This window comes from Argiope bruennichi, chromosome X2 (genome assembly GCF_947563725.1).
Source record: "Argiope bruennichi chromosome X2, qqArgBrue1.1, whole genome shotgun sequence".
NCBI classification, from domain to species: Eukaryota; Metazoa; Arthropoda; class Arachnida; order Araneae; family Araneidae; genus Argiope; species Argiope bruennichi.
Window position 1 is genome coordinate 111309206 of NC_079163.1, and position 20201 is coordinate 111329406.

The 20201-nt window shown below is 26.5% G+C and overlaps 1 protein-coding gene across 2 annotated transcripts in view; it reads right to left on the bottom strand.

Moving 5' to 3' along the window:
• LOC129960860 (uncharacterized) overlaps positions 1-11631 on the bottom strand; it is a 49451-nt gene extending 37820 nt beyond the window's left edge. The window contains exon 1 of one of the 2 annotated variants that reach the window (XM_056074565.1): positions 11491-11631. The gene's annotated coding sequence lies outside the window, so the exon portion shown is untranslated. Of the gene's footprint in view, positions 1-11408 lie in introns of both variants that reach the window. The other variant, XM_056074566.1, reaches the window with a different exon arrangement.
• Between the last annotated feature and the right edge of the window lie 8570 nt (positions 11632-20201).

A 20201-nucleotide genomic window follows, 5' to 3' on the forward strand; every position in this document is an offset into this window, starting at 1 on the left:
TTATACATTAAAATAACCAAAATATACTCGACATTAAATTCGGCAAGCTATATTTAGACATTATTTTAAAAAGAAATTCAAAGGATTAAAGATTTTAAAAAAAAAATTGAATTTATTTTAAAGGCTTTCAATTCAGTTAAAAACTGTAAATGGAACCCTTTAGACAGTTTACAAGAATTGAAAAAATACAAGGATAATTTGTAAAATCTGAGAAAGATAGTATCAATAACATTTTTTTCGTTTTTCTTTTTGACATTAAAAAGATTACATAAGCATTTCCCGTTAAAATACCCTCCACGACTAGTTTCTAGTGCACAATACAGTTTTTTTCTTTTACTTCCAGGATTAACCTTTTCATTGTTTCTAACTTACATTGAATTTGTAACCTAGTTATCTGTTATTATCAAACTGAAGTTTAAGAACCGCCATTTCATCCGACTTTTGTTCTTTTGATACATCAAATTTGTATGTATACAAATCGAAAAATAACAGTTTAAAGACAATAAAAATGACATATGTTTACTTGAAATTGCGAAAGTTTAATAAAAAAAATCTCGATTGATGTTTTTTTCAGTTGGCATTTATTTCTTCGATGAGGTAGCGAATTTAATGCAATACCGTTTAATTATTTATTATTAAAATCATCCCTAATTCTTGACTAATGACGTTGGTTATGTGTCCTGATATTTTCCAACTCCGCAGAATCGATAGATATGTAAAATAGTAACATGAACTATTTGCTTATCTATATAAAAATAATGTATTTTTGAGTCTATTATTAAAAAGCTGCTTTTGGCAAATACAAGTATTGCAGTCGCATGAAACAGATGTTACATTTTTTTCATGCACAGCAAAACTAGATTTGCAATTCTCGTAAACAACTTTTTCTTTCGATACTAAATCACTTCAACGAATTTCCAGTGCATATTTTGCAAAAATATTGACTTGAGAATTAAAATTTCACTGCCTTTTTTAAAAAAAATACTGAAATCATATTAATCTGCATGTCATCAATGTGCAGAATAAAATATCACATTTGATTATCTCTTCAAATATTGCCGGCTTAGGAAAAAAAAAATCTAGGGAGTGTAGCCTCCCCCCCCCCTCCCTTTCACTCCTTCTCTGATCACAATGCATTCTTTCTTTTTTTTTTTTTTTTAAGACGAAATAACGATTTTATTTGCAATTCTAAAAAATTTAACTGAGTACGATCTTCGATCATTTGGGGAATTGTGTTTTTAGTATTCAAACAGAATAACGATTTTCTGAAATTTATTGCGAAAGTCTTTAAAGGAGTGATATGAAAAGATAAACTCATTAGTGTATATAATATTAACTATTCTTGCAAAGGTAATTGAACTTTTTGAATGTCATTTTCATTTTTATAAAGAACATTTCTAAGAAGTTGAAAATCCTAATTCGGACACTAAATCATATTAAAATGAAATCTCCGAATGTCAATTAAACCCTCAAGGGGTCGTCTCTCTTTTCCTCTCCTCAAAAATATCTATATAAATAGTTTTAAGAAGCAAATTTCAGCAAATTGACATAGCAATGCGGATCACTTTCTACAGCTCAGTATATCGCAATGCAAAATTAAAATTTCGAAGAATTCTACATAAAATAAGTTTTAAAAGTGAAACTTTTCAAAGACAATCTAAATAATATTTAATTACAGGTCTGATATATATATTTTTTTAATTATAAAGTAGTTTTTTTTTCCAATTATGAAACAACAAAATATAAAACTTTCGCTAGAGTAATGTTCCAAAAATAAATAACTGCTAGAATAATGTTCTGAAATTAATATAATTAATTATAATAATAATTAAGTTTGCGCAGCTTTTGTAAACTAAGCGACAATACAAAACTAAACTATTATGAAAATACCACAAAAAAAATCTAGAGATACCTAAGCAGTTTCCTATTTAATATCCGGCCACACTCGGGTACTACAGAATTATATTCAGACTTTCAGCATATACTCTGTTGAAGATATTTTTCATTAAAATGAACTTTTTTTTTTACACGAATAAAAACAATGCAAGAAACGTTAAGTTGCTAAGCTATCAGAAGTGAAGAATTATTAAAAAAAAAAAAAAAATAACCACATGATACACTTCTTAAAAATAAAAGTTGCTCAATATTTCATTGTCAAGCTGTTTCATTCATCATTTAGATAAAAAGAAATAGATTGTCTTCAATATTAGGAAGATATAAATTTATTGGACAAAGAAATTTATAAAATTCTTAATTCTTCAGACTCATTATGTGTTTAAAAAAAGAACTTGCAAACACTGTAATGAAACCTCATTTCTTAAATAAAAAATGAAATTAACCTTAATTTTACAGTTTTTCAAATCCAATATATTTAATTTACCAAAAAAAAAAAAAATTAAAAGCAATAATGTTACCCCAAAATTAAATTTGGTAAGGAAAAACTAGTCGGAAAATAGTGTTCATATATTATGAGAAACTTCTTTTTAGAATTTTAACACAGCTTAATTAATCTTTTTCTATAAATGGTACTCATACTGTCTGAAGTTTAAATTAAAAAAAAAAAAAAAAAAAAAAAAAAAGCTCTTCCCAAGGTTAAAAAAAAGGGCAAGAACCTAATTTCTCACACTGAAGTTTAGTTGGAAGTATGGTCATAAAATCTAGTGTTCACATTCTACTCTTCTTTCTTCCATTGAGATTTCCCACTCACACCCTATGGGTATAATAAATCGATGTCAGCATTTGACAGGAAAGGTTTTACTACAGAATGAGCCGATTTTCAATGATTCACTTGTTGTTATATTTTAAAACTGATTTATCACATACTTATTTTGCTTATAAAAAGTCTTAACTCATAATTTAAAATTTTACAGTATTTAACAAATATTTTCATTACATTACTTTTTTATTTTATTTTTAACCTTATAGACATGGACTTTTATGTTGGATATTGGCAAAAAACTACTCACATTTTTCAAAAAAAAAAAAAAAAATTGCCATCTGAGTCCAAGCAGCACAAGGGAAAAATATGCTGTGTAGTATATTATATGAAGCAAAAAATCAGGAAATATTTTTTATATTGCTAGATAGTTCAAGTATCACTATATTATTCATTTTTTTCACTATTTTTAAAAAATACAAATCTTTAAAGTCATGAATAATTTGCTTAAATAATAATCATAAATAATTTTGTTAAATCTAAAATTTTTTTCTATTTTGACACTTTTATTTTATGCTTTTGAGTTTTAAATATATGATATTCTCTCGGTACTCTGTGCCAATGAAATAGATGAATTTTATTAAATTTACTGATTTTATATACTACTCCAAGCACTAATAAACTAAATTTATTTCATATGCAAAATTAAAAAAAGAAAACTATATGTGGGAGACACTTATATAATTAATTCGTACACAGAAGATTAAGATATTTATTAACTATGCAAAGAGAAATCAAGTAATAAATATAAATGGAAAAAATTAAATAACGGAGAATCATTAAAAATCTGTAATCTGTGAAAAGTAATAATGTAACCTGTTCTTATAGTCATGTTTGACTTAAAAGTTTGAGAAAATTCTACATATCTTAATATAAGTTGAAAGAAAAAAACAAGCTCAACATTACCTTTAAGAGCCTTTTTAACAAGCATGAAAAAGTGATGAAATATGCAGACCATGAATAGATAATGTAACAACATTATAAATTTCTATAATGTAACCTGATGCTTTTTTTTTTTTTTTTTTTTTCATAAAGGAACTTCCTAAAAGTTAAAAAGAAAGCCAGAAATCTCTGAACAACCTTTACAACTAAACCAGTGGGAGTTTGTTCCTTTATTTTAAGGCAAGAGAAAATAAATAAATTCAAATACATAAAATACAATATTAACTGCAGTGTAAAACCATTTTTTTAAATAAAAATATGCACTATTTTTAATCAGAACAATTTTTATTGATATACTAATTCAAATTATATTCACTAAACAACAAACTACATTTAATAAACCTATTAAAATGGGACAAGAATAATTTAAAGTAACACATTCATATATTTAGATATACCTATACAGTTAAAAAGTTGTCTTTTTTTCTCTCTTTTCTTTTCAATTGCCAATATATTGCTTCCATCATGAGCTTGTTTCTTTCTGCTTTGAATATGTGACTACCTTAAGTTTTTAAGTTTAATCACTTACCTTTTCTTGACAACTTCAGGGCACTCTCTTTCCAAAATTATATATTCTCACTGAGATTAGCAATCATGAACTGCCATAAAATAATTTCCTAAAAGTTAAGCTTAAGAGAAAGCTAGAAATCCCTAGATAATCACTAAAAATTAATCGTTGGGAATTATTTGTTTATGGTGTTTAAATTTAAAAGAAATAAGGAATAATTCCCATTAATCAAGATGAACAATGAATCAAATTTATTATTTTTAAATTAATATCAAAATGTTAATTAAAATTTTCACAATAAAATATTTACAAATTTAATAATCTGTTCAAACATTAGGACTCTAAATGCAAGTATGTCGAAATTCTGAGTTAAAGAAAATTTATTCAATTTTTCATGGGCATAAAACTTATACAGACTCCACAATTAAAATCATCAGTTTATTTTATATGAGGTGGAAAACTATCTGGCAGTGGCTTTCTAAATTAAGTAATTGATTTAAAATCCTAGACCACTTCCTAATCAAAATTGCGGTGTTATTATTTGGTCTGCCACCAAGTGGATCAAAATATTCAAATGTTTTAAGTTTTATATTAATGATAATCAAAGTGTAATGGCAATTTAAATTGACAGGGATAATTAATAAATCTAGATTTGGTAACTCTTGAATCCACGGAAATTTGAGAATATCCTTCTGGTTAAAAATTAAAACTGACTGCAAGGATTCTATTGCTTTACAATTTTTGAATTTCTCAGTTAAAAAAAAAAATGCATCAATAACAGAATCATACAGTCAACTCTTTTTAAAGTTTCACGACACATACTTAGATAATTTTCTTCTTTCAGAGTAACAAAATGATCTAAAGATTTTAATATATAAAAACAAAAATTGTTATTATTAATAGTTACTAATGTTGCAGTAGGAATATCTACATTCATTTTATTTAATTTGTTAAATATATTAAAGCTAGCACATATGGAATTTTTTCAAACAGAATAAGAATTTAAAGGAGTAATTTGCTTTATATGACTATCAGGATCATCACTACTTTTTTTCATCAAGACTAAAACATTTGGAAATTTCTCCCACAGGATAAGATTATAAAGTTGCAATCTGCTCTATCCGGTTCATCAATATATTTTCATTTTATCGTTGCCGATTCCCACTTTTTTCATGAAATGATTGCTTCCTTTTATGTCTTGAGAAGTTTTTAAAAATTTAATCTGTGAGGGAATTTTTTGATTGGCAGCAACATATACCTGAGGTGTGACAGGAGCAGGATCATTTTTATGACTGACAAGTCCATTTATAACAGATACCAAAGTATTTAAACAACTTACTACATTAGTTAGCATAGTTTCTTGAATACAAGGAATTTTAATTAATTCCAAAATCTCAATGAGTAGTTTTTTTGCATTCAGCTTCTTTTGTATTAAAACATTCAGATGAAACATTATCTTTCAATTCCAAATTTAAGATTTGAGGATCAATTCCTAGTGCATTTCTTTAATTTTCAACAGCATAAGAATCATCTGTCATGCATATTTTAATTTCAAAATACAATAAATGTACTTTATGAGTATGGTTGCAAAGTTTATTGTTATCTTCACAAGAACATATATATAAATGGCTACACATTACTGCACAGTTAACATCAGCACATTTAAAACAGCAACAATCTAATAAAAGACAAACTGTGTATACTATTCCCTTTTTTTGTCTGTAAATTTCCTAACCATTGAACATCAAGCTTAACTACATCATTAATTGGAATTTTTACACCCATCTCATGCTTTTCTGTAATAGTTTTATTGAAATTTGAATTTAATGGAACATTATTTGCAATATTAGAAGAATACTTTTAAAACCTATCTATTTCCCTCTTTAAAAAAGTTGAAATTAGCTCATCTATGGGCCTATTGAATTTACATTGAAAATATACAGTTTTTAAATGTTTTCAAAACAATTTAAAATAATTATTTGTACAAGTGTTACTGTGTAGAAACGATCTATAGCAAGTAGCCAAAAATGATTTTCTACCAGAATAAATTTTAATAAAATAATCATAACATTTTGGCACTCGTTTAAATATTTACTATTGAAAGTTCAGACTTTATTATCAAAATCTTTCAGAGACTTTTCATTCATTATATTTAATACATATTCAAGACATATACAAGACATTTTCATATGCAGACAATTATCATGGGCTTTAACAGTCAACTGCCTTTTCCAAGCATGGTATGCATGCCATTGATACAATAGATGTTTGGTATCAGAACCAAATACAGAATTAAAAGCATTAAAAGAAAAACAACATCATCAGTCATGACTGCATTCACTTTCAAATTGGGAATTCAACAATGTAAACTGGAAAATAAAGCCACAAATGTACGAAAATCTAAATCATTCATAATAAAATGTGCAATGGGATATCCCTGACCATACTCATTTTGCAAATACAATGAAAGAAGAAAAAAATCATAATAGTTTGCACCATGGGTAGCATCAATACAAAGGATTTTATTTGAGTGTTTAATAAGCATGTCTTTTTGAGCTTCAGCTTGAAACGAAATGCAAAAGAATTTTCATGATTTAGTAACCTATCTAAATAAGAAGGTCTAAATTGTTGGCTTGTAGTTTGAAAATTAAAATAGGATTATATTTCTCATTTTTTAATTTCCCCACAGTATAGAAAACAGACATGACATCATTAACTGGCTTTACTGAATTATGTAGATGCCTTGAATAAGACTGTACAGTCTTCCGAGTAATAAAAATTTCTTTTGTTCGGCAGAATTTCTTTTATCATGACAACCTGCATCAATACAAATTAAGCTTACTGTTTTTGAAACAGAAAATGATAGCAATAAATATGATTTAATTAAATCATGTGTACTTTTTTTAAGTGGGTGGTATCTTGTATTTTTAAACCCAAAATAATGATTATGAACTGGATAATATGTAACAGTCACTATATTTTTATGTTCACACACACACAAATTCTAACTGGGTAATTTAGATGGAAAGGTATTACTCCTTTTCTATTTTAACAGCTAGCATATCATTCTACTTTTGATTTAATCCTTGACAGATAAGAGGGATTAAAAAATTGGCAAGCATAATAATGAAATGTTTTATCCCCCTAAACTTTTTTGCCTGTTAATTTCCAGAAATAAATGTAGATAAGTAGCAGAACTTTCGGTTTCTAGCCAAATCTTAAAAGAATCAAAGAAAATGTTTTACCATTCTAAATTTGATGCACAACATCAAGATGTTTTTTAAATGCCATAGATTATCAAAGACTTGATTACAATCAGACTCTACACAAAAGGGAAAAAAAAAAAAAAGTTCATTTTTCTTGATAGAATTGCATGTTATCTCACGGTTTTTAAAAGAGTTATTGCTGTAAAACCTACCATATTTTAAATATTTTTTCAGAGATTTTTCATATTTATTACTTATAAATTGAGAACTATGCACATCTTGATTTGTATTTATGCATATATATCTGTATTTATATCTACATTGTATTTATGTATTTATTGGAGTTTATTATTGATTCCCTGCGAGAGTTATTAATGTCTAATACAATACAGTTATTTTTATTTGGTAAACATGGTACAGTCTAAACCTCTGATTTATGGCAACGCTTTAAATGATTGCAAAAAGAGGATTTAGGAGAGTAAGACTTTAAACATAATTCCCAACTCTAGGATATATACTTTTAACTTAATTCCCAAACTCTAGGATATATACTTTTAACTTGGGAAGGACTTTAAAAAAAATTTTTAATTATCTGAAAATGAAGATGTTAAATTAATGTCTCTACTTGTGCCAAAATCCTCTGTAAGTTTTGCCACTGTCAGATATGCATTAGTTGTTTCCAAAATATACTGTAATTTTTTTCAGATAAGGATAAGAAAATATGAGTTTAGATTTGCTACATTGTTTTAAATGGTTTGAGAAAGAAGATTTAGAGGAATAGGACTTCAAACATACTTCACAAAGTTTAGGATAACAGGTTGCAGGCATTTAAATTTCTTCAGGTGATTTGAAAACAAGGATTACGTAGAATATATTTTCGCACAGTAAACAAATTTTTTGGAATATGAACAATTTTGAGGGTGTCCATCATTTATTTCATGCAATATGTCACAATTAGCATCAAAAACTACAAATTTATTTAATGTGGGAATACTACAGAGCCGGCCATCAGGTGGGGGTGGGGTGCAGCGGATGCTATGCATTGGGGCTCCAACATGATCAACAACTAAAATAATATTCTAAACAATAATGGAAGAATAGAATGCATGGAGGAAGAAATTTAATTGGAAAATTGACATGTTTGGAAATATACGAAGTTTAAAAATATAATACAGTCTATTGAAAGTGTGCAATGTATTATAAACCTAAAGTAAGTACTTTACAGTCATTTAACTCACTATGTTAGATGCATTTAATATTTAAAAATTCATACTATAAAATATTTAATATTGTTAGATCTAATCATGTCCATTCCAAGAAAGTATCTCTCTGGGTGCCAAAAAAGAAAATTAGCAGAAAAGAAAGAAGAAAAGTTAAATTTCAAGAAGTCACAAGTAGATTTATTTTCTTGTCTATAAAGTAATTCTGGCAAAGAAATGACTTCAAATTACAAATGATTAAAATTTAAGCTTCAACTGAAGAAGAATGTTCCACACAATCGTGCAATGGAAATGTAAAAACTATGAAATTCGTTGAAGAACCATATGTTTATACAAATATGATCGAATCAGAAAATAATGACAACAATAGCAAATATGATCAAGTGAAAATTAGTGATCGAAATTTATGACCAAATATAATAACTGATAAGTTTGAAATGTTGTGTTAAAATTTGACCTGTATAACACAAAAGAGGTTTTGCAAAGATTACTAAAGGTAGATAATTTTCAATTAGGTACTGCTTTAAGAAAAATGCCAAATGGTGAAATTCAGCTTTGCAGCAGATTAATATATTCAAAAACCCAGTTTTTTTCCTCAGTTTTTTTTTTTTTTTTCCCTTATACTATTTTCCAAAAGAATAGGAAATGAACAATCTACATGATTTATAGGTGGCTATAACAAGTGGAGATAGTTTTTAAATGTAATTCAAGACTATGAAAGTGCTATTTGTCACTTTAATTTGCTTATTGCTTGAAAATAATTATTAAAACATCTAAATTTATATTTGACTATTGATAAAACAAATCAATTTACTATAAAGAGACGGAACGACTAAAATTAATATTTAAAAGAATTCTAAATGTAATTCTATTGTTAGCATGTAATAATCGTCCACTCTGAGGACCCCATAAAATAATAGGAACCCCTACAAATAGAATTTTTTTAATCGAATTATTAAGTAAATGCGATTCTGCATTAATGAATCATATAAATAAAATAAAAAATTTGAAAAATAGAATTGTGCATCATTTAACATATAAATCACATGAAGAAATTATTCTGACATTAGGAAATGAAGTCTTTAACAAAATTAAAGATGATATGAAAGCATCCACATACTTCTTGTACAGCCGACCACAAAAAGAAGTACATAAATGCTTTTATTTTTTTTTAGACCATATAAAGGCATCCACGTACTGTAGTATCCAAATGGATTGTACTCCCGATATTTCCCATATGGAACAAACTTCAGTCCTTATTAGGTATGAAAATTTTGAAGAGAAAAGATTAACCATAAATAAGTCATTTATAGGGTTTACTGAAATAATTAATGTGACTGGAAAAGGTCAAGTAAAAACTCTATTGAAAAGATTATGTGAACTTGATTTAGATATTATGAATTGTAGCAGGCAGGCATATGACAACAGTAGCAACATGAAAGGGAAATATTATATAAGTGTACGATCTAGAATAATTGCTCTAAACCTTCATGCAATTTATGTGCCTTATCTATCATACTCTTTTAATTTATTAATTTGTGATGTAGCTGTCAGCAGTATATATATCTGTTTGGTTATAACAATGTTTATATTGCTTATTTTCTGCATCAACAAAAAGATGGGAAATCCTAGAAAAACGTTTAGAATAACTCAAACTATTATGCAACATTTGTTGAAAAGCCGAAACATATTCAGTTAAAGCAGTGTATAACACAGTTTAAATAAACTTGTAAGCCTTAGAATTCCATTGGAAAAGTCTGTTGGATTTTATACAAGAAATGCTATTTATTTTATGTTTCATAGCATGGTTTGCAATATTGCCCAAAATTAACACTATCAATAAACTATTTAAAGCAAAAACAATTGTTTTTGTTTCTGACTGATTTAAATTAGTTTCGTCTATAAAATTAAAACTGAAATCCAAAATTTAACACATTTTTAGATGAAGCAAAAATTTTAGCACATAATTATAGCAGAATGTTTTCCTGAAAAAGAATTCAAAAAAGAAAAAGATAGTATTCCAAAATAGCAGAATATGATGTCATAAAAAACCCGGTAGAGGAATTTAGATGTTATTTTTTAACACTCTAATTGATACTGTTATTGCACAAATAGAAAAATAGATTTAAAAGTATTTCAAATTCACTCATGTTTTGTTAAAAATTAATAATTTCAATCATTAATAAATTTTTATAATTATTAATTGATTTACATAAATTAGAAAAATGTTCCAAAAACTTTGTAAAATTTTATAACAAAAACGTATAGGAAAATCTAATTCAAGAAGTTGGTTTGCTACAAAATTTAATTTCGAACACAACAGATGTAAATAATGCCCATGACATAATGTAATACAAATAATTATACTGAATAATTTTTATTATAATAAATAATAATTATAATGAATTATTTCAAAATATATTAACTGTGTTAAAACGTTTTCTTTACGTTGCCAGTTACTGCAGAGAGTGCTAAGGGCTGCTCTTTCGGTATATTAAAATCAATAAAGAAATGTCTTCGATCAATCATTGTGCAATAATAGCATTTGCTATATTAAGCGTCGAAAAAAACATAGGAAAGCAATTGTAAATGTTCAGAAGTAATGAATAACAAAAAAAAAGAAATCATGCAGTAAATGAACATACAATAGTAACATATGTTCATGTTTTTTGTTTTGTTTTTTTACTTTACAAAAAATCCCGGGCTCCGAATGGTATTTTGCTCCCGAGCCCCTTTATGAAGATGGCCGGCTCTAAAATACTACTTAAAACATTTACATTAAACACGTTCATTTTCAATGAATTATTCATATTTACCTTCGTAGCTCTTCTATGAACTTTATACTTCCTTTAAACAGTATAAAAGGCTGCAACAGGTTGAGAAATAAGGGGTTCTTACCTTACTTGAACGCCAAGTTCTTGATCGCCAAGTAGTTAACAAAGCAAGCGATAGCTCACCGACTTCAGTTACCCAGTCGTATATTTTCCCTGCGAGTATTATGATCCCTACATCTGTTAGCTGTGAAGCGGTTCTTGTGCCTCCGCTTTAGCAAATAGTTCTACATTTTTTTGCCCTCGCTGATGTGCGGTTTTGTGCTTCCGTTTTGCATAAAGTTCCATTTAATAATGATATCAAAAAAATATTAATAAAAAAGAAGAATAATAGTTCAATTATGTGCTCGTTAATGAAATAATTATCAACATAATTAAAAGTACTTTTTTTAAAAATAAATTACTACCTATAGTAATAATTAATTTTTTCAAATATATGTTATTATTTTTTAATGATATCAATAATTTTTTACTATATATTACGTATTTAGTATCGTTAGTTTAGTGGCGTTCTATTCCTTAAGCTGTATAGAATAACTATTTCCAGTTTTATTATCAAACTAATTTTTTATAACAATTAATGTTTTCTTTTCCTTTTCAATTCACGTTTCGGTATAAAGCAAACATCAATATTGATATAAGAACTGAAAATTTAAAAAAGTATTATACGTATAAAGTGCTGTAAAATTGAAAATAAGAAAATGCAAAACTATAAGAATGTGCTTACATTGTCCTTGTTCTAGTTATATCTATGCAATCTTTAGACTTTCTTTGTTCATTATAATGATATTTTTGTGTGTTTCTTTTCAAAAGCTAGGCTGAAATACTCGAATAAATGGGGAAGGCATCTAAAATTTCCATAGAATCAGCAGAAACAACTTACATTTTTTTTTTTTTTAATCTTTTGATTATGTATTTTTATGAAAATAAAAAACATCCTGTATAAAAAAAATTATAAAAATTATTAATCGGTATTATTAATCTTATCAGTATTATTAACATTTTCTGCATATTGCTAAAGTTTTTATACCAATAGAACGTATTGGTATAAATCTCCTACGTAGAATATATTCTTCGATTAGGTCGGGCAAAAAAAGAGAATTCCTTCATTTGATCAATTTATTATATTTCTGAATCGGTAGACACTATTTTAAATGCTTGCGCGATGTCCTCATACAGCAGAAGTGGAGCGAGAGAAATACTGCATTATCTTCTATTAAGAATCTTTCCAGGATCTGTTTATGCAAATGGAATGAAAAGAGATTCTAAGGATTTCATCATTTTTCAATTTAAAAAAAATCGAACTCTTCAAATTCAGAAATTTTTAATGGTATATTTCTTTAGTTTAACTGGAAATAATTACTATACCAAGGAATATTTTTTAGATGTATAATGGTTGTGTTAGTGGAACTATTCAGTAGCATGAAATATACTAAAGATTTTGTTAATTAGTAAGATTATAGTATTGTGTTCAAAGAAGCATAAAATTAGATAAAAAGATTATCTCACGATTCCTAGAAAAATATGTATAATTCATAGAAATAAATTTACAATTAAACATTAATAAAGGGAATAAAGAATAAGTAATATTTTTTAATCTCTTTCTTTCAACTTGGTATATTTTAATCAATTTTTCATTAATTATTAATATAATTTAGTACATAACTTTTTTCTTTACATTTTTCAATTATCAATTTATTTTCACTATTCATTCTATAATTTCATATTTTCACTCAAAATTGCATGAAAAGAAACATTAAAGTTATAAATAAATCGTGTATGAGAAATGTCCTTCCTCCTTGGTTTATTTTAATTAATTCATTTATATTTGCCGTAAATTATTTCTTTTCTTAGTTTTTTTCAGGCTATTTTTACCGTCACCTAAGCCGATAGTTAGTTTCAGGAACATAAGCGAAAAATACTTCTAAGGTAAATATCGTCTGCTTATCCGTACTGCGTCGTGATATATCCCATAACAAATGCATGTATCAGTACGCCATGAAAAATGCATTACTGCACATACCTTTTCACGCAGGATTTACCAGAGAGCCATGCGGAGAACAACAGTAGTTAGATTTGGCGATACGAAAGATAAATTGGCGACATCCTGACCGTCCACAGTAGGGTAAGATCAATCGATAATAGTGTAACCTGAAGAGATGGAGAAACAGGTGGAGATGCTAAAAGAGGTGGAATTGTAAGAATAGGTGGAGGAATTGAAAGAGGTGTAAGAAAAGACAAGGGAATCGGTAAAGGTGGAGGAACTGAAAGGAGCGGTGTAAAAATAGATTGGAAAAAATGAAATGTATAGCATCACAAGTAGTACAAACTGAATATTACGCGGTGGTGGTAAAAATAGCCAGAAAAAAAATAATGTATGGCAAATATAAATTAATGAATTAAAATAAACTAAGGAGGATTTTTTTTCTCAAGAACGCAGCATTTAGAATGCTTTCTTCCGATTCGGAAAAATAATAATAATTAATTGACCAAATAAAGGATTTCTCTTTTTTTCCCCGACCAAATCGATTATATTTTACGAAGGAGAATAAGATTGGGAAATAAAATTTTCTGAAGATTCTTCTAAAAAGCAAAATCTATTAAATATTTTCTTTATAAACTTTTACTTTTAAATTAAAAAAAAATGGATTTAATTCAAATTTTTTCCAAATCTTATGTAGGCATAAATAACACAACCACCAACTTGGTTGTCTTATACTAATCTAGTCACTAGAAGCTGGCTTCCTACTATTTTTCCCCCCAAATAATGGCATTGATAGATCATACCCTTCGGGCATCCATCAGGAAGGAAAAACGACAAACTCTTTCTCTTCATGGAAGAAAGTGGAATGTTTATGACCCTTACTTCCTGCTTTAAATGGTTGAAAAAGGATTCCTTGCACACACCCTGATTTGAGAGAGTCCATAAGATGTTTCAAATTCGATTTTGAATCCACAATTCATTTTCTAACCTAGGGCTTTTAAGAAGAAAAAAAAGAAAAAAAAATCGGAAATAGATTCGATTTAAAACTAACATTGTACATGATAAACTATTATTTTAATGAATTCCTATTAACAGATCAGATGAATTCTGTCAAAATAAGAAGGATTTTCTTTTAATATATTTAAACTAGTTAATTTTTATTTATTACTTAAGATAAATTTTATTTAGGAATACACTATTTTTTTAATGCAAAAGTTGTCTAGAGGATTAAAAATTTTATAAGTATTAAATCAATATTTTACTATCTAGGTAATGAATTTTTAATAATTTCCTCCGATTATATATAAATTATAAATGAAACTGCTTGAGAATATATATATATATATATATATATATATATTGTACCCATGTCTTCCTGTCTTCCTATGCTTTCTCAGGAAAATCTTCAAACATTGATACATATATAACTCATACTAACTTAGAAGTCTTACATCGCTCAATTTATTGTGCTATGCATTTCCTTAATTTTATACCCATGAATTTATACATTCAATTATATGAGAAGAATATCACCATTATTTTATTCTGAAATTAAAACCGTAAGAAAACAAAATCTTATTAAAGCCATATTTCATACTGGAAACTATTCAACATGAAAAAGGAGCCAAATCCTCCTATTTTGTTCAGAAACAATGGGGAAAAGGCCAGGATGGAATATTAATAGCAACAATGAAAACGATTTGAATTTCACTTCAACAATGAAATTCATTGCTACAAAACACTTAAGATATTTTTTTAATTGATTTGAAAAAGAAAAAAAAATCATATGATTAAAAAGATGATATTTTGAATTTTTTACATTATTTTGTAATGTCAATGTAAAAATTATCATTGTGTCCAAATATTTTCAGGAGTTATAGCAAGAAAATACAAAAATTTCGCTTATTTTTAATTAATTAAAATTATAATCAAAATATTAAAAAAATCGCCCTGAAGTGTGCTTTCCTCCCCTTCCAAAATACATATAAGTCAAGTTAAATAGAGCTAGGTTAAATGACCTGGCCTGTAAGTTATCGTCAAAAGACAAAAAAAAAAAAAAAAAAAAAAAAAAAAATCACATTTATCATTAGTAGAGATAGAGATAAAAACAGAGGAACTCAGAATTTTAGTAAAATACTATAGCATCTAAATGAGGATCTTCAAATTCTTAAAAAGTTTATTTATGAGAATTATTCTCAAAGAACTATTGCTTATTTTTTGGCAATTATTAGAATAGTTATTCAGGAATGAAATTATTTAATTGTGACCATAACTTTTTATCCATTCTTCGAAGTCATGATTATTGGAGGATGAAATACTAGACAAATATTTGCATTTGATAGTTTTTCTGTATTGAATACATTTTCATTTCTAAGTTTTAGGATTTTAAATTTCCATTTCTAAACTTTCTACTTTTGAATGAATCACCGCACAAAATATATGTTTATACTATCTTAAAATTAAAACAAAAAAGTTAGCATCATAATGGTATCAATTCTATTGTCATTTTGAATTAGTTTTCAAAGTTAAACAAAATTTCTGCGGTGATATCGAAATGTTAAAACTAGTTCACTTTAATCACGTACATCAATCTCGCATTTCTGGCAATGCTAATATTAAATTGCTTTTTAAAGATTCTTTTATTTTTACTTTTAATACATTGAATAAAAGCAAAAATATGCACATGCAGAAATTAAACACTGTCTTTTAAAATTATTGCAATTTCTTTAACTGTTTTACCTATTGTTGTCTCTTGTTTTTGTTTTTGTCCTTTTGATTAAAAAACTATAACGCGTACAGTTGACATATCATCTCTCCTTGCCAGGCATGACACCATCCTCGAACTGCTTTTGCGGAACTTCTATTAAATAAATTTTTCTCTATTCCCCCTCGCTACTTTTAAAAATTTATTTTATTCTCCTCGCATCTACGAATGTTTTATTAGGTATTTTAAAGTTTCTATTTTCTCTGCAATCAAATTATTCCGTGTAATTGCATTTATTCTGCATTTTGTATCAACATTATTAGGACAAGAGGTTAAGAACTTTGAGTTCAAATATTCCGCGATCAATCTCTAAAATCATCTAATATCATCTATCTTTTTTATAGTTTTTTTTTCAGATTGAGTTAATAAAATAAGATTTTATTTTACTTGATAAGTTTGTCAGTTTTTATTGCATTATTATGTGCCATACAGGAAAACTAAAGTTGTCGTTTTTCCTAAAGTTTTAGTATAGCAATTAATTAATTACTAGGTTTAAGAATCTTAAAGGATCTAGTATAAGAATTCGAAAGCTGTTAAATGAAGAATATGTTTTTGCTTTTCTTTTCAAACAAATAAAAGGAATTAATGATGGTGGGGACACTGGTACTGCGGCTAGTATAATGTAATATTAAAATTATGTTTATATAAAATATTATAATACACATAATTCTCTTATAGTCATGTTCGATTCTTTTAGTTCAGCAACAAGTGCCCGAAGCATAAGTTGTCATTTAATTAGATTATGAAGAAAACGTAATATCCTATACCTGAAATATTTCCATTTACCGTGTTAGTTTTATTAATGAGTATCCGATTTTGAAATTCTTCCAACATGATGGCTGTTTTGAGATAGACCTCGTAATTTTCAATTGCAATGAAGTAATGAGGGCGACAATTGAACCGGCACTCCTCTCAAAATTTCCATACCACATCAATTAAATCATTTAACAAATCTAATTAAAAAGAAGCATCATTAATGTGTATTCTACCATTTCTCTCAAGAGGAGTGAAATATTTATTTCAAATTAGCAAAAATCATTAAAAAAAATATCCTATAATATTGATGAAGTCATTTATTAGCATTTTATGCTCAGTGATTTTCAACTCTGAAAAATTTCATCTATATATATTATTTTTTCTAACAATATAGTTCCCTACCATTTTCCAAGTCAATCATTGTTATTGTTTTAAGCTATATTTTCTACTCTATTTTCCCGTTTTTATTTCTATTAAACAATCCAGAACTTTTTATTTTCTCTTATGCCACTCACAAAAAAAAAAAAAAGCAGAGTAAAGCCTTTTACATTTAGTTGATATGATGCTTAATTTTTTCGTGTAGAAAAACTGAATATATTTTTATGATAAATTCTTATTTAGTTTGTTTATCACTTTTTTTCATGAAGGATGAAACTTAATATAATATACTAAATACATAGATTATTTATTAAAAATTTATTGATTTATTTAAATTAAATGAATATTAGATTGCCAATAAAAATCGCTCTTACAAAATTAACCTTTGAGAATTATAGACTTTTAAAAACAGCTTTGGATTCATTAGCTTCATTTGACATTCAACATATATTGATGTACCATAGTTACCTCTTAATATGATCACTTCAGGACTTACAATTTTGATAATATTAATCAGTTGATAGCAATAAATAAAGTGAGTAAAATCAACTATACTTTTATTAGACCAAAAGGAAGGGGGAAATAACGCTTCACGAATATCGATAATTTATTTCAAAAATAACAGTTAGAAAATCATTAATTGTAATTTATTAACAATTATTCCTTAATAGTTTACTCGTATGTTTTCTTAGAAGAAAGAATTCCATTAATGTCAATATCTTGTTACGAATGACAGATCGTTCAATTCTTTCCTTTAAAACTGATAACATTAAGCAACATTGTCATCACGTTAAATGGAAATTTTTGTGTACATTCTAATGCATCAGTTCGGGGCCAAAAGATAATATAGCTTTGATAATATAAAGAGAATGTTAATATTAGCCGCGATCACATTAAGTGTTTTTCATTGCATTCTTTTGGGAAAAGAAATAAAACAGAAAGGTTCGTTTGAATTTTATTGTTGAATTAATGTTTTAAAAATACAAAAAGTGCAAAAATTTCATTACTTAAAAAAATTAACAATTTCATTACTTAACAAATTAACAAAAAATTAACAATTATTTCTCTTATTAGAGGAATTTTGTTTATATATTATAAAAATTCACTATCACTTATTATTACTAATTTGGAATTTATGGATTTTATGAAAAATTTCTCTTGAAAGAATTTCAAACTGAAAAAATAGCTTGTGGATCAATTGAGCCAATAAAACACAACATGATACTTTACATTTCTTATAAATTGAGATTGAATATTTTCTTTTATAAGATAATTTGAAAAATACTTTGAAAAGAGGGTTTTTAAAAATACTTAAAAGAATTATCGATGCAATGCCTACAATTCTCTTATAAAATTCGGAGAAATTTTTTCATTCTGTTAAATTTTAAAATATATGTGAACCATTAACGAAAATAAATTAACCGAATAATTGCGAAATAGGTACAGTAATTAGCACATTGTTTAACTTGTTTCGCTACATTCCTCATCTTATCGTGTGATTAACTTAATTAATTTGCTGAAAATTTTTAAAAGACTGTACTATTGTTGCTTATTTTGTTTTTAAGATTTTATTTCGAAAAACTCTTTCAATCAGAAATGTCCCTGCATTTTTTCGAAAACTTTAAAAATTGTAGAAAAGTTCCTTCCATTCCCCGAGACAATTTTCTGTATAAAATTTAAAACTGATAGGTTTATTTTCGTTTTTTTTTTCAACTTACTTTTGCATCTCAGTCTTACACGAAATTACTTATAAACGAACTGTACAGCTTCGAAGCGGACCTGATCTATTTAAGTTTGTAAGAGAACGTTTCATTTATTGATTAAATGAGAGTATAGAAGATAATTTAAATGAAAAACCTTGAAAATATCCATACTTTTTTAAGCTATACAAAGTTTGTTTTTGGAGATTCATTGCTTTTTTATAACACCATAAAATGGAAATAGTTCAAATCTATTGATTTAAAAAACAAATCTTGTGCTTATTAATAATAATTGCATAACAATAATAATATTTCATAATATTTTCCAATTATTAATTAAAAAAAAAGAAAATATAGTTTTTTATTTTTTGAGTAAACAAAAATTATAAAAGTTCTTGGCTCTCATTTCTGGTTCCTTCTCCCTCCAAAAAAAAATTGTATCAACATATTTAATCAAACTATTATTTGTAGACGCTCCTGTAAAAATGCCACATTTAATGCTTCTTTGTATTGGTATAAAAACTTTATCAATATGCAGAAAATGTTAATGATTTTGGATAAAATTAATAATATGGTTAATAATTTTTATAATTTTTTTTTATGCGGGATGTTTTTATTTTCATAAAAATACATAGTCAAAAAATTTTAAAAAATTAAACTCGTTTCTGCTGATTCTATGGAAATTTTAGGTGCCCCCTCCCCATTTATCTGAGTATTTCAGCTTAATTTTTGAAAAGAAACACACAAAAATATCATTATAATGAACAAAGGAAGTCTAAAGATTACATAGATATAACTGGAAAAGGGACAATGTAAGAACATACTTATAGTTTTGCATTTTCTTGCTGTCAATTTTACAGCACTTTATGCGTATAATACTTTTTTAAACTTTTAGTTCTTTTGTCATTATTGACGTTAGTTTTATACCGAAACGTGAATTGAAAAGGAAAAGAAAATATAAATTGTTATAAAAAAATAAGTTTGAAAATAATACTGAAAATAGTTAATCTATACAACAATAAGAATAGAACGAGATTAAACTAAAGATACTAAATATTTAAAATATAGTAAAAAAGTTATTGATATCATTAGAAAATAATAACATATGTGTGAACAAATTAATTATTACTATAGGTAGTAATTTATTTTTAAAAAGTACTTTTAATTATATAAATAATTATTTCACTAATGAGCAC